Source organism: Euwallacea similis, chromosome 1 (genome assembly GCF_039881205.1).
Source record: "Euwallacea similis isolate ESF13 chromosome 1, ESF131.1, whole genome shotgun sequence".
In the NCBI taxonomy this organism is placed as follows: Eukaryota; Metazoa; Arthropoda; class Insecta; order Coleoptera; family Curculionidae; genus Euwallacea; species Euwallacea similis.
This window is the reverse complement of record NC_089609.1, coordinates 4,492,596-4,505,187: the sequence shown is the minus strand read 5'-3', so window position 1 is coordinate 4,505,187 and position 12,592 is coordinate 4,492,596. Positions and strand designations below refer to the sequence as shown.

Here is a 12,592-nt window from a genome sequence, read left to right as displayed (position 1 = left end):
GGTCGGCTAGTATTAACTCATCGGGAATATTCAAGTTCGATTTATCAAAATAATTTTGCGGCGCTACCTCCGTTATTTTCGGCACGACGAGAAAACTCAACCTTGTTCTGAAGGCCGTGGTTCGAGATGCAAATGATATTTCAGTGGCGTGCGATATTCTTGTCTGTATTTGATTTATGCCTAGGACGGGAATGTCAACCTTCGACGGTGTTAGTTGCAATCGTTTAATCAGGGCCATGCTAACGAAGTTAGATTGACTAGCTGAATCCAACAGGACTCTGCACGGAATTCGGGTTTTGTGCTTGCCGTGGGTGTCTACTACCGCCGTTGATAACAATATAAGGGAATTCCTCGCGTTTTGACAGGTATTCGCTAGTATCGGATATGACGCGTGCCGTTCCCCGGTACCTTCGGGTGGATTCGAGTCATCATCGCGAGAACTATTACGGTCGCCCCGCTTGATGTTTGCGTCATCAGCCCGCGAAGGTCGTTGCGGTTTGTGTAACAAAGTTGCATGCCTTTGCCGACATAATTTGCACCCCGACGAACGACATTCCGATAGTTTATGTCCGTGTCGTAAGCAATTTGTGCATAGATTCATCCCCTTCACCCTTTCAAAGCGATTCGAGATTGATAATTTTTTGAACTCCTCGCAGGAATATATGAAGTGCTCGCCCTTACAGAACGGACATGCCGGACGATATGTGCTACTTGTGGTGGCAAATGATCTGGACTCGTTAGATTTTCTAGAATTTGACCACAACCTTGCGTCCACCGCTTCCAATACCTGGCACCTCTGCATCAAAAATTCATTGAACTGATCGACTTTCGGCGAGTTCATGCCTTGGGAATACTTCTCCCACTCGCGCCTCGTGCTGACGTCTAACTTTGACGCCAGAATATAAATCCACATGGTGTTCCACTCACGTACCTCTTCGCCCAAGGACTCTAACGCGCGAAAGTTCTTAAAAAAGTGGTTTGAGAAGTTTCTCAAGGCTGCGTACGATTCCTTGGTTAACGCGGGGAACTCCATGATCTCCCTTAAATGGGAGTGGATGATAAATTTTTTATTTTGGTATCGTCTTTCAAGAAGATCCCAGGCAATGGTGTAATTCGCGTTGGTAGGGGCCAGTGATGCTAATAATGTTTTTGGTTCGCCTCGAAGAGATGCTTCCAGGTAGTAGAAGCGTTGAGCATCCGATAATGCGTTATTGTCGTGAATTACCGCTCTAAACATATCTCGAAATCGTTGCCAATCTGCGTAACACCCGCTAAACTCAGGTAGGGTTAGAGACGGAAGCTTGATGAACGAATTAGCCGAAACACTCGATTCACCTGGGCTGGCGATTGCCTGTAACGATGCGCTCGTTGATGGTGACCCCGCGTTTCGACTCAAATTTGCGCTGCATTGCTGTTGATTACGAAAATGCTTATCTAGAACACTTTGCGCCATGGCCAAGGATTCGAAATATCGAGTTTCAAACCTATCACGTTCTTCTTCTAGTTCCCTTTCCTTGTAATTACTGGGAAAGTCACTTATTAGTAACTCCTCGTATTCTGTTTGGATTGACTTAAACTTGTCCAATATTGATTTTGCGCTATCATACCTAGCCTGAAGCAGTTCGATGCATTCGTGCAAATCGGCCTTATTTAAAAAACTTGCGAAGCGCGTTAGCTCACCTTTGATTTGGGCTTTGCTATTTTTTAATTTCTTTAAAACGAGTTCTGGGGCAAACTGTTCATCATCTATGAGAGACATCACACTACGTTCACAGAGTACAGACTAACGTGAAACCGTGGCGATATAAAATCAATGTCGAGAGGAAATCGGTGAGGGATATGGGTTGAGGGTTGCAAATATTGAAAGACTGACCTTTAAGCTGCTGTCCACTCCTTTACGAAGGCTTTCTCGGCGTCGCTGGGAAGATCCGGCTCGAAGGACCAAATGTTGAGCGATATGCAGGGGTTCCTTCCTTTGAGGTTGGAGACACCACCCGCGCTTATTATACGAGAGCACTTACACGCTAGCACTATTTACGACACTTGTCGGTTCGAAGTATCGACGTTGTACTCCTGGTTGCGAGAGTCCAGGACGGACTAGCTTCTTGCTTAGCAAGCAAACACGTGGGATTTCCCGAAAGCCGTGGAATTTAGGACAACACTTTCAACATTAACAAGGTTTATTTACTAATTGTAACACATAGGTATGACTAAAATTTAGATGAGGAAACACGAGATTGGACGATCGCGATTCCGGTGACAGGTATAATTTTCGGGTACGAGTGGATTGCCGAGGTATCGGGACAACCTCAACGGTTCAACGTGATCGTGATGAGAGAGAGATCCTTGCTTCTCCCAGCCCTTAAGTACTGGGAGATGCTGGTCAGCAGACATAGGCGTGCCCCTTTTCGGAGCTCATTTTAGTTGAAGAAGGCCCATTTGGGCAAGCCTTATGGCCAAGGGCAAATTATCCCGTGACCGGAATATTGCTTTCATCCTGAGTGGGACGTGACGGAACCCCCAATTACAACCACCGCCGAAAGGTAATGGTGGGGAATTCCGATACCCAAGAACCACCTCCGATGCACATTTATGACTTGATTGCCTCGCAGTTTAACAAGTACAAAGTCGAGGAATTTGAATCATAAACCATTTCGAGTGAATTTAACGGATCGCGGCATCTGGAAGGCAACAAATGTAAGATGTGCAGGGGCGCAACTTAGGGTTTTAGCTTGATCGAGGAAGATATCAAGACTCAGTTCACCAACTCTTAACAGCTTCTCTCTCCCAAACATCGATTATCGCGGATGTTATGCGAGCATGAGCATAAAAGACTAATGCACGCCGGCCCTCAACTACTGCTCTCGTCCATGAGGGAGAAATTTTGGATTGTCACGTCTCGTAACTTGATCAGGGCTACTGTTAGAAATTGCACTACTTGTTCGCGATTTAATCCTCAATGTTTAGCGCCTATTATGGGTGACCTTCCACAAGAGCGCTTAACTGTTGGAAGCGTTTTTTCGGTGCTAGGAGCGGACTACATGGGTCCTCTCCATATCAGGGATAGAAAAGGTCGCGGCTCGAGGTTGTCCAAGTGCTACGTAAGCGTTTTTATATGCTTTGCAACGAAGGCTCTGCATTTGGAATGAGTGTCTGATCTCAGTAGTGAGTCGTTTTTGCTCGCTTTTCGTCGGTTTGTGGCTCGGCGTGGACGGCCTAGTCATGTTTACTCGGATAATGGCACAAATTTCGTTGGTGCCAATCGGGAACTGTCAGAGCTCGGCAGTTTCTTAATTAAAGAATCTCGCAATTTGGTCGATTCATGTGCTCGAGAAGGTGTGCAGTGGCACTTCATACCCGCCCAATCACCTCACTTCGGAGGTCTTTGGGAGGCTGGTGTCAAATCGGTAAAACACCACCTGAAGAGAGTGGCGGGAAATGCCAACTTAACGTTCGAACAATTGATCACTTTATTAGCACAAATCGAAGCGATTCTCAATTCCCGTCCTCTTTCTCCCATGTCTCCAGATCCCAATGACCTAACTCCCTTATCACCCGCTCACTTCCTGATTGGAAGAAGCACCACGGAGCTGCCCGACCCAGACCTGCAACATGTTCCTGCAAATCGGCTGTCTGTATTCCAAAGAATCCAATTAATCAAGCAGCACTTTTGGAAGCGATGGAGCAAGGAATACATCAGCGAACTTCAGCAGAGGGTGAAATGGAAAACGCAGCAGCAAGACGTCCAAAAAGGAGTGCTTGTACTCGTCAAGGAAGATAACTTGCCTCCCTCAAAATGGCGCATGGGACGAATTGTAGCAGTGCATCCTGGGCGGGACGGAGTGAACCGTGTAGCTACCATAAGAACTTCCAGTGGTCTGGTGAAGCGCTCGTTTAGTAAGATATGTCCCTTACCGGTAGAGACTGTCGTTGAAGACGCTCCAAGCACTTCAAGGCGGGGGGCATGTTAAGGACTTTAGGTTATTGTTTCTTGGCGTAGTTTGCTTAGTTACTTTGTTTTGTACTTTCATCCCTTAAGTTACGCCCATGTGCATCGATACGTATTTGAAGGATTCCATCTGGGCGCCAGGCCATAGTACCCATCAGGCCATATCGAAGGGCTCTTTATGGCTGGGAAATACGCTACTCGTCAAAGGAAGCTTTCTTAATTGGACCATTGCCGCGATCCGTAGTTCGGCGGATTTGCCATACTTCAATGAAAGCGACTTGTATAGGTATTTGCCAGATGGCGGCGATTTATAACCTTAGGAGCGACCATTGCCCGTAAGGGCTTCTGATACTGGTGCGCCCCTGGTTGGAGTTCCTCGGGTTTAGTACTTAAGGGATGATCGCAGTAATTTTGGCTCTTTTTCATTTGACCGGTGCTTGCTCCAGACCATGTGATCGTAAACGTAGTTTGTAATCTTCCCAACTAAGCAAACTCCTACTTCATACTTAGACCAATACTTTACCATTATTTATATAAGTGAAATTTAATACAGTCCACTTTCGTAAACCAAATTGTTGTTTTCGTTTATCGAAGGAACCTCAACACCCTGTATATTATATATACAGGATAATTGAAATTCGCTGCTCACCATTGCGATTTCAAAAACTACAAAAGATACAAGGTCGCTTAAATTGGGGCAAAGTTGCGCCTTTTCTAGGTTTGTTAAATCTCGTTTTAAAATTTGCAAATTTCCGATTACCTTCGAAGATAATCGAAAAAAACTAAAATTTTCACAAATCGCTTTTGTTTCTTTTTTAAAGTTATTTAAAGAATTTTTTTAAAATTTTCACTTTCTCATGAGCACTTTTGCTCCTTTATAAGATAGCGTTATTAGATTTTAAATATAACATTTCGGAATGTGGAAACCATCATCAACTTCATTTTTTTAAACATGAACTTAATTTTTTTTTAATTATTGAAAAGCCTTTGATTTTCTGAACTGAATGATGTGTCACACTTGTAGTAAAAATAAACGTGATAGTGCAAAATACATCTTTAATAAATAAAATAATGAAACACTACTCAAACATAGGTCTTACCATGGAAACAACTGACTAAGCATTCATAAAACAGTCAGTTTTGAGATGTCAAAATCTAATTAATAATTTTGTAATACTTAAAAAACTATTAACAGAGTACTGAATTTGAATAAAACATATTATGGATTACACAAATAAAGAATATCGTGATATGTTTTGACTTTATTTTATACACCACATAAATTATGTACAGTGACTCGCATTAATATTCGGACACTATGGTATTTGTGGAAATATTAAGTTTTTTGCTAACTTATTATTAAGTAACAGTATTTATTGCGTAATCATTAGTTACAACCATGTTTCTAGTATATGTAAATACATTTTTGATCTTTGAAATTAAATTATATACAAAGATACTATCGAACAAAGAAAACAAGGCATAATTTTACTGTCGCAAAAATATTCGGACACGGAATGCAGTGCGGTGCAATGCAGGTAAAAAATAATAGAAAAACACTGTATACAGACTTTTTTATGATCGTAAAAGATTAGAGATGCATCCAAGACTCAATTTTCTTGTTAGTTCAGGTTAGAAGTTAGCGTTGAAGGCAAACTTATAACTTACTAAAATTCATATTATGGGGCGAAAAGGCAAAAATATTTCTTTTGACGTACGACAATTAATTATTTTTCATCACTCTAAAGGCAGATCTTATCGAGAAATCGGTAATTTGTTAAGTGTAAGTAAAAGTACAGTTGGTGATATAATTAGAAGATTTGTTCAAGAAGATCGTATTGAATCAATTCCGCAAAAAGGACGACCGAAACTTATTGATGAACGTGAAAGGCGTAAAATTATTAAACAAATTAAAATAAACCCTGGACTGAGTGCTCCTAAATTGACAGCTGATTTACTAGAGTACAGTAGCAAAAAAGTGCATCCTGACACAATTCGGAGATTATTAAAAAAAGACGGGTACAACGGAAGAGTAGCCCGAAGAAAGCCATACATATCGTAAGTCAATCGCAAGAGACGTCTCGCCTTTGCTCATGAATTCGTTGTGAAACAGAAAACATACTGGGAAAGCGTTATATTTGCTGACGAAAAAAAATTCAACATTTTTGGATCCGATGGTCGCAAAACGGTATGGCGCAAAAAGAATGAAGAGCTAAAAATTAATAATCTCAGGCCTACTGTGAAACACGGCGGAGGGAGTATAATGGTTTGGGGCTGCATCTCAGCTGCAGGAGTAGGCGAATTAGTATTTATTGAAGGAAATTTAAATAAAGTTATGTACTTGGATCTTTTAAAACAAAATTTACTAAAAAGTGCTGAAAAATTAGGTATACGCGACAATTTTAAATTTTACCAGGACAACGATCCAAAACATAAGTTGCGTTTAGTCCAAGAGTATTTATTATATAATTGTCCTAAAGTATTAAATCCTCCTGCACAATCACCTGATCTCAACCCCATAGAAAATCTATGGGAATTTTTAGACCGCAAAGTCCATAGTAAGCCAATCAACTCCAAAAACGAGTTAAAACAACGATTAGTTGAAGAATGGCATCGCATACCTGAAGATTACATAAAAAAAATAATTGAAAACATGCCAAAACGGCTAGAACAAGTTGTACAATATAAAGGCAATCATACGAAGTATTAATTTGTTTATATGTTTTTTGTTTATATTAATTTTCCTCACAAATATTATGTTCCTGGTATGTGTCCGAATATTTTTGCGACAGTAAAATTATGCCTTGTTTTCTTTGTTCGATAGTATCTTTGTATATAATTTAATTTCAAAGATCAAAAATGTATTTACATATACTAGAAACATGGTTGTAACTAATGATTACGCAATAAATACTGTTACTTAATAATAAGTTAGCAAAAAACTTAATATTTACACAAATACCATAGTGTCCGAATATTAATGCGAGTCACTGTACGTGCCAGTGAAGCATATTTCCAAGAATATCTTGAAAGACGACAGCTGCATTATCCACATTTTTGCCAGTTGGAACGAAATCTGATAGAATATGGTGCATTTAGCTTGTTGTTCCCATGGTAACACTTATGTTGGAGTGGTGGTTTATTATTTTATGTATTAAAAATGTATTTTGCACTATTCTGTTTTTTTTTACTATAAGTGTGACACATCATTTAATTCAGAAAATCAAAGTCTTTCCAAAAATGCAATCAAAATTCAAGTTCGTATTCAAAAAAATTAAGTCAATGATGTTTCTCCAAATTCTTAAACGTTGTATTCAAAATTTAATTACGTTATCTTACAAAGAAGCAAAAGTGTCCATGGAAAAATGAAGTTCATTAAAAAAAATCTTTTAAACGACTTAAGAAAAGCTATTTGTTGAAATTTCGTTTTTTTCTGTAGTAATCGGAATTTTCCAAATTTTAAAACGGCATTAACAAACCTCGTACGTGGGTAACTTTGCCCTAATTTAAGCGATCTTATATATTTTATGGTTTTTGAGATCCCAATGGTGAGCAGCGAATTTGAATTACCCTGTATATATAATTTATACTGCCTGCTCCTAATTTATACTGTCCGGTTAAGTTATTCTAGATAAAATTTCCAATTTTATCACATATATCCAATTTAATCCAATCACTATAAAGAAATAAGATCAGAAGGCAGCAACATCGCTTATTCATATATATAAACTGGTCTTTCTGCTTATAATACAAATTCTTAACTTTAGGTTACTAAACATAATTACAAACCAAATTTATAAGTTACATATGGAAGTGTTTCAACCGCGAGGAAGACAGAAAGAAGAAGCGGAATTGTGTTGTCTGTCTTGTTAAGCAAAGTGGCTTCAGTGTCGTCGAGTTGTGGTGATTGTTCTTCCACTTTTTCTGTAATTGTAGTAGTTTTTTGGTTATTTTTGTAATACGTGTGTATTCATATAGTAATTAGTTTGGTAGGTTGTTTAACGGGTTTTCAGGGTGTTTTATTTTTGTAATTAGTCTTAGTGCAATCTGTTCTGTTGTTTATATATTTCGTATAGTTTCTCCTGTTGCATTGACCTTGATATGTGTCCGTGGTCTAACACTGATCTGCAGAAGGATTTGTATATTTTTTATGCAGTTTTGTCCTTTGTCTGTGTATGTTAATGTTTTGTCCTTTTGGTGATTTCCAATTTGATGTTTAGTACATGTTTAGTAAATTTAAATTTTTTGTCGATTGTTATTCTCAGATACTTCACGTTATTCTGCAATTTCGTTATGTGTTTGTCTATTATTATTGTTGGTGAATTAGCTATGATTTGGTGGTTTGAGATTAGGAGTTGGGTTTTAGTGGCATTTAATGTTGGTCTTCATTTATAGAACCATGTCATTGTTTTGCCAATTTCCGCCTGAAATTTCTTTACAAGTTTCTCTGTACTTATGTCATACACAATAAGTGCAGTGTCGTCAGCGTATTATAACATATATGATGTTTTGTCTGTATATTTTTTGTCTTGTAAGTCATAATTGTATATGTTATAGCAAGATATATTATAAAGCAGGGGTGAGAGTGTCAAACCCCTACTCAGGGGAGAATGGAAAAGGGAGAGTGGTATCAATCCAAACTTCAAGTTGTCGATTTCCAAGTAGATTTTTAACTAAGTAGAGTAAGTATTTTGGTACTTAGAGTTGGTGTAGTTTGTATAGCAAACATCTGTGCCAGACACTGTTAAATACTTTGTTAATGTCCATAAATAGGCTTACTGTTCCTCCACCGTTTAGTAGTGTTGTTTGCATGTTCATCAAGGCAAAGAGTGGGTGTATGGTCGAGTGTTTTGGTTTAAAGCCAAATCGATAGCTTAATATATGCTTCCCGGTCAGTTGTTGAAGTCTGTTTTTATAATGTATTAATCAAATTTTACTTATATACCGATAATAACGTAATAGATCTGTAGTTTTGTGTATGTCTATTGTCTAGTCCATTTTCAGGATAGGTATTATTGCGCCAGACTTCCGTGAATCTGAGATTCTTTTCGTTATAATGCAGTTGTTCATTTGAAGTAGAACGAGATTGTGTGTTTCTAGAGTTAGATTTTTAACAACCTTGTTTTTAATTTGTCTTTTCCAGACACTATTTCTGGTATTTGCAAGTGCTTCGTCGTATTCTGTCTGAGTACTTAGCTTGTATGTATTGTTTGACGAGTTCTCAAAATAGTTATCGTATCAATTATGAACTAGATTCCAATTATATTCGTCAAATTTTGGATTTATCGTCGTGCTGAAAGCAATTTTAAAGTGTCTGACGAACGCCTCCGCTTTGTCTTTGTCTGTGTAATGTTCTGTTCCGCTTTCGTTGCATAAATTATATTATATCGGTATTTTATTTTATTTTTATGGGTTTCAGACGTTCGTTATCTAAAATGATCGATGTTCAACTATTAAACTTATACTATTAATTTAACTCTTTAAAATGAAATTTCAAGATATTTTGACGCATTTTCATAAAAATGCATTTAGCACATTTTGAGCCCAAATAAAATTTTATGACGTACATTTTCGAAAGGGAGTGGAATTGGCACATCAAATACAATTTCTTTTTTAGAAAAAATCTATACCGTGGAGTCATTTATGTGTTTCTATTAGGTGTACAACTTTGCTTCCGCCGTTTTTTTTCCGAATTTCGCGATTTTATTGTAAAAAACTAATTATACCTTTAGGATCCAAAGTATTGTCCATCGCTGGCCACTACTTTCTCCCATCTTTCGGGCAGCATACGAATCCCGTGTTGAAAAAATTGGACATCTTTTGAAGCGATCCACGATTCTATCCAATTTCTTACTTCTTCATAAGACCGGAAGTGTTGGTCAGCTAGCCCATGTGCCATGGATCGAAACAAGTGATAATCAGAAGGAGCTAGGTCAGGAGAATATGGCGGGTGGGGTAGGACTTCCCATTTCAATGTTTCCAAGTATTTCTTGACCACTTGCGCAACATGGGGTCGAGCATTATCGTGCTGCAAAATCACTTTATCATGTCTCTCGTTGTATTGCAGCCGTTTCTTTTTCAATGCTCGGCTCAAACGCATTAATTGGGTTCGATAAAGAGCACCTGTGATTGTTTCAGTTGGTTGTAACAGCTCATAATATATTACGCCGAGTTGATCCCACCAAATACAGAGCATGATTTTGGAACCATGAATAGACGGTTTGGCCGTCGACGTGGAAGCATGGCCGGGATATCCCCAAGTCTTTTTGCGTTTGGGATTATCGTAATGAACCCATTTCTCGTCCCCAGTCACAATACGATGCAGAAATCCCTTCCGTCTTTGCCTTGCAAGCAACTGTTCACAAGCGAACAGACGCCTGTCAATATCTCTTGGTTTCAACTCGTACGGCACCCAATATCCTTGCTTCTGAATCATTCCCATGTCTTTGAGGCGTTTTGAGATTGTTTGTTGAGTCACTCCCAATGATTGTGCCAATTCTTGTTGACTTTGACACGAGTCTTCGTCAAGTAATGCTTCCAAGTTCGCATCTTGGAAAACCTTCTTTCTTCCACCGCTATGTTGGTCTTCGACGTGAAAATCACCGTTCTTGAAGCGCTGAAACCACTCACGACATGTCCTTTCACTAATAGTGGCTTCCCCATAAGTATCTGAGAGCATTCGATGAGCCTCAGCAGCAGATTTCTTCATATTGAAGCAGAAAAGTAAAACCTCCCGCAAATGACGAGAATTTGGCTCGTACACTGACATTTTCAATTGCGAATAACTTTATGATGAAGACACAAATAGACTAATATTTTTATGAGGTTATGTTAACAGGTGCCCAAGGCTCCTGCATGCCCACATGGGGTTATTTATTTCGATCATTACTTACCGCTACATACATCTATTCAAAAACGGCGGAAGCAAAGTTGTACACCTAATATAAAAAGTCAACGCATTTGTTCGAAAGAAAGAAAAGAAAAGAAATTGTCAAAACGTTCATATTTAGAGCTTTTTGTCCCATAGTTTTGATGTCGCTCTTGTAACTTTAAATATGCTGCAACTCGTTTTTCAAATTAATTAAAAATATATCAATTTATTATTTCCTTGATTATTGAAAAACCTAATTGAATAAGCGTCCCGACTTTTTGTAGAAACAACTCAAAAACTCCATAGAATCGATTATTGCTAAAAAAATTATTCCTTTCACTTGCCAGGTCTGTGTCATCTCCATTCCTCAGAAAACTGTGTGTCGTGAAATTTTAATTGTTGACGTTGAAATGCGTCCTCCTGCGCATATTAATTTCCTAAAATATACCTTTAGTGCACTTTAGAAAGTACACTCTGAAGAGTCACAGAGAAATAAAAATTTCTAGTTTCAAGTGTTACCATAACAGAAAAGTAGTCTTTTTGATTATTTCTAGGCCTTTTCTCCATGTATTCCTCCAGTCTAATCTAATTCGCACATAAAATGAAATGTTACATTTGAGGCAAATAGTTAATTCCACGCTACGGTCGTTACATTCAACTGTCGCAATCAGATTCCTAATATACTTCACTTCGACTACAAATAAGACCGAATAATTACATTTGACGTATTATGAGTACGAAATAATTTATTGGTGATGTGGTAGCTATACGCCAATGTAAATTTTAATGTTTTAACAGATTACCACTTATGCCTCATTCTGCAAAATAAAATGGATAATATGACATATACATAATATGTATAAACCGAATAAAGTATCAGGTAAAAAAAATTGTCCTAACGGGATAGAAAATGCGTTTTAGCTGTTCGCGCGGCAAAACACCATTTTTTTTTTCAGTCTTTCAACGTAAAAAGCTATAAAATGTCGCATCAGTCCGCTAATTAAAATTTTTTCTCAGGATTTTATCAATATATGAAGATATGTTGTTTAACTCTCAAAATAATATTTATGTCGGGTATGAAGGTAACCGTTTGGACCGAAGTTAAAATAACACCGTGGGAACACTATCTGATTTTTAGAACCTGACGCCTGAATTTTGCATTCTATGCCCACTGTAGTTTTTCATGTGGTGAGAAAACTAAAAGAGACAAAACAAAGGGAATTGAGAACTAAATAGGTTTCTAATCTTCCTTGTGGTAACGCAGGGGTTCTCGTTCCTCACCAAAAAGAAAAAGGAGGCGAAGTATCATAATTTGAACAAATTAGCAATATCGAAAAATTAACAAAATCATTGAGAAAAATCCTGCTTTGAACGTTTTACTGTAAACTACCTACGGCTGCAAATTATTGGATGAGCCTTGTGACGTAAAAAGGCTAGCCCCCCGACGGGTATCGTTTGCTAGCCTCGTTACTTTTGACCTATTTATTTATATGAAAACTAAAAGTGTTTTCAGCATTTTAATGCATATTTTTAGTACGTGATTGTGTGACTTCCGAACTTATATATTCTGTAAAAAGAATAGATCTACCTTTGCTAAAATATATAGAAGAAAATTCCAATCCTAGATGAACCATGAATGAAAACAATCGAATTTGAATGTCTGAGTAAAATTTTTTACAATTTTTAATTTCACTTTTATGTTTAATTTTCATTAAAAATAGCTGCCAGGAAGTCTGAATCAGATCCAAGCTACTCTTCAATGGTATCAGCCA

The 12,592-nt window shown here is 38.0% G+C and overlaps 1 protein-coding gene across 1 annotated transcript in view; it reads right to left on the bottom strand.

The window, feature by feature from the left end:
* The window catches only part of CCHa1-R (CCHamide-1 receptor), a 112,221-nt gene that overhangs the window by 41,844 nt on the left and 57,785 nt on the right, over positions 1–12,592 (bottom strand). The window lies entirely within an intron of this gene.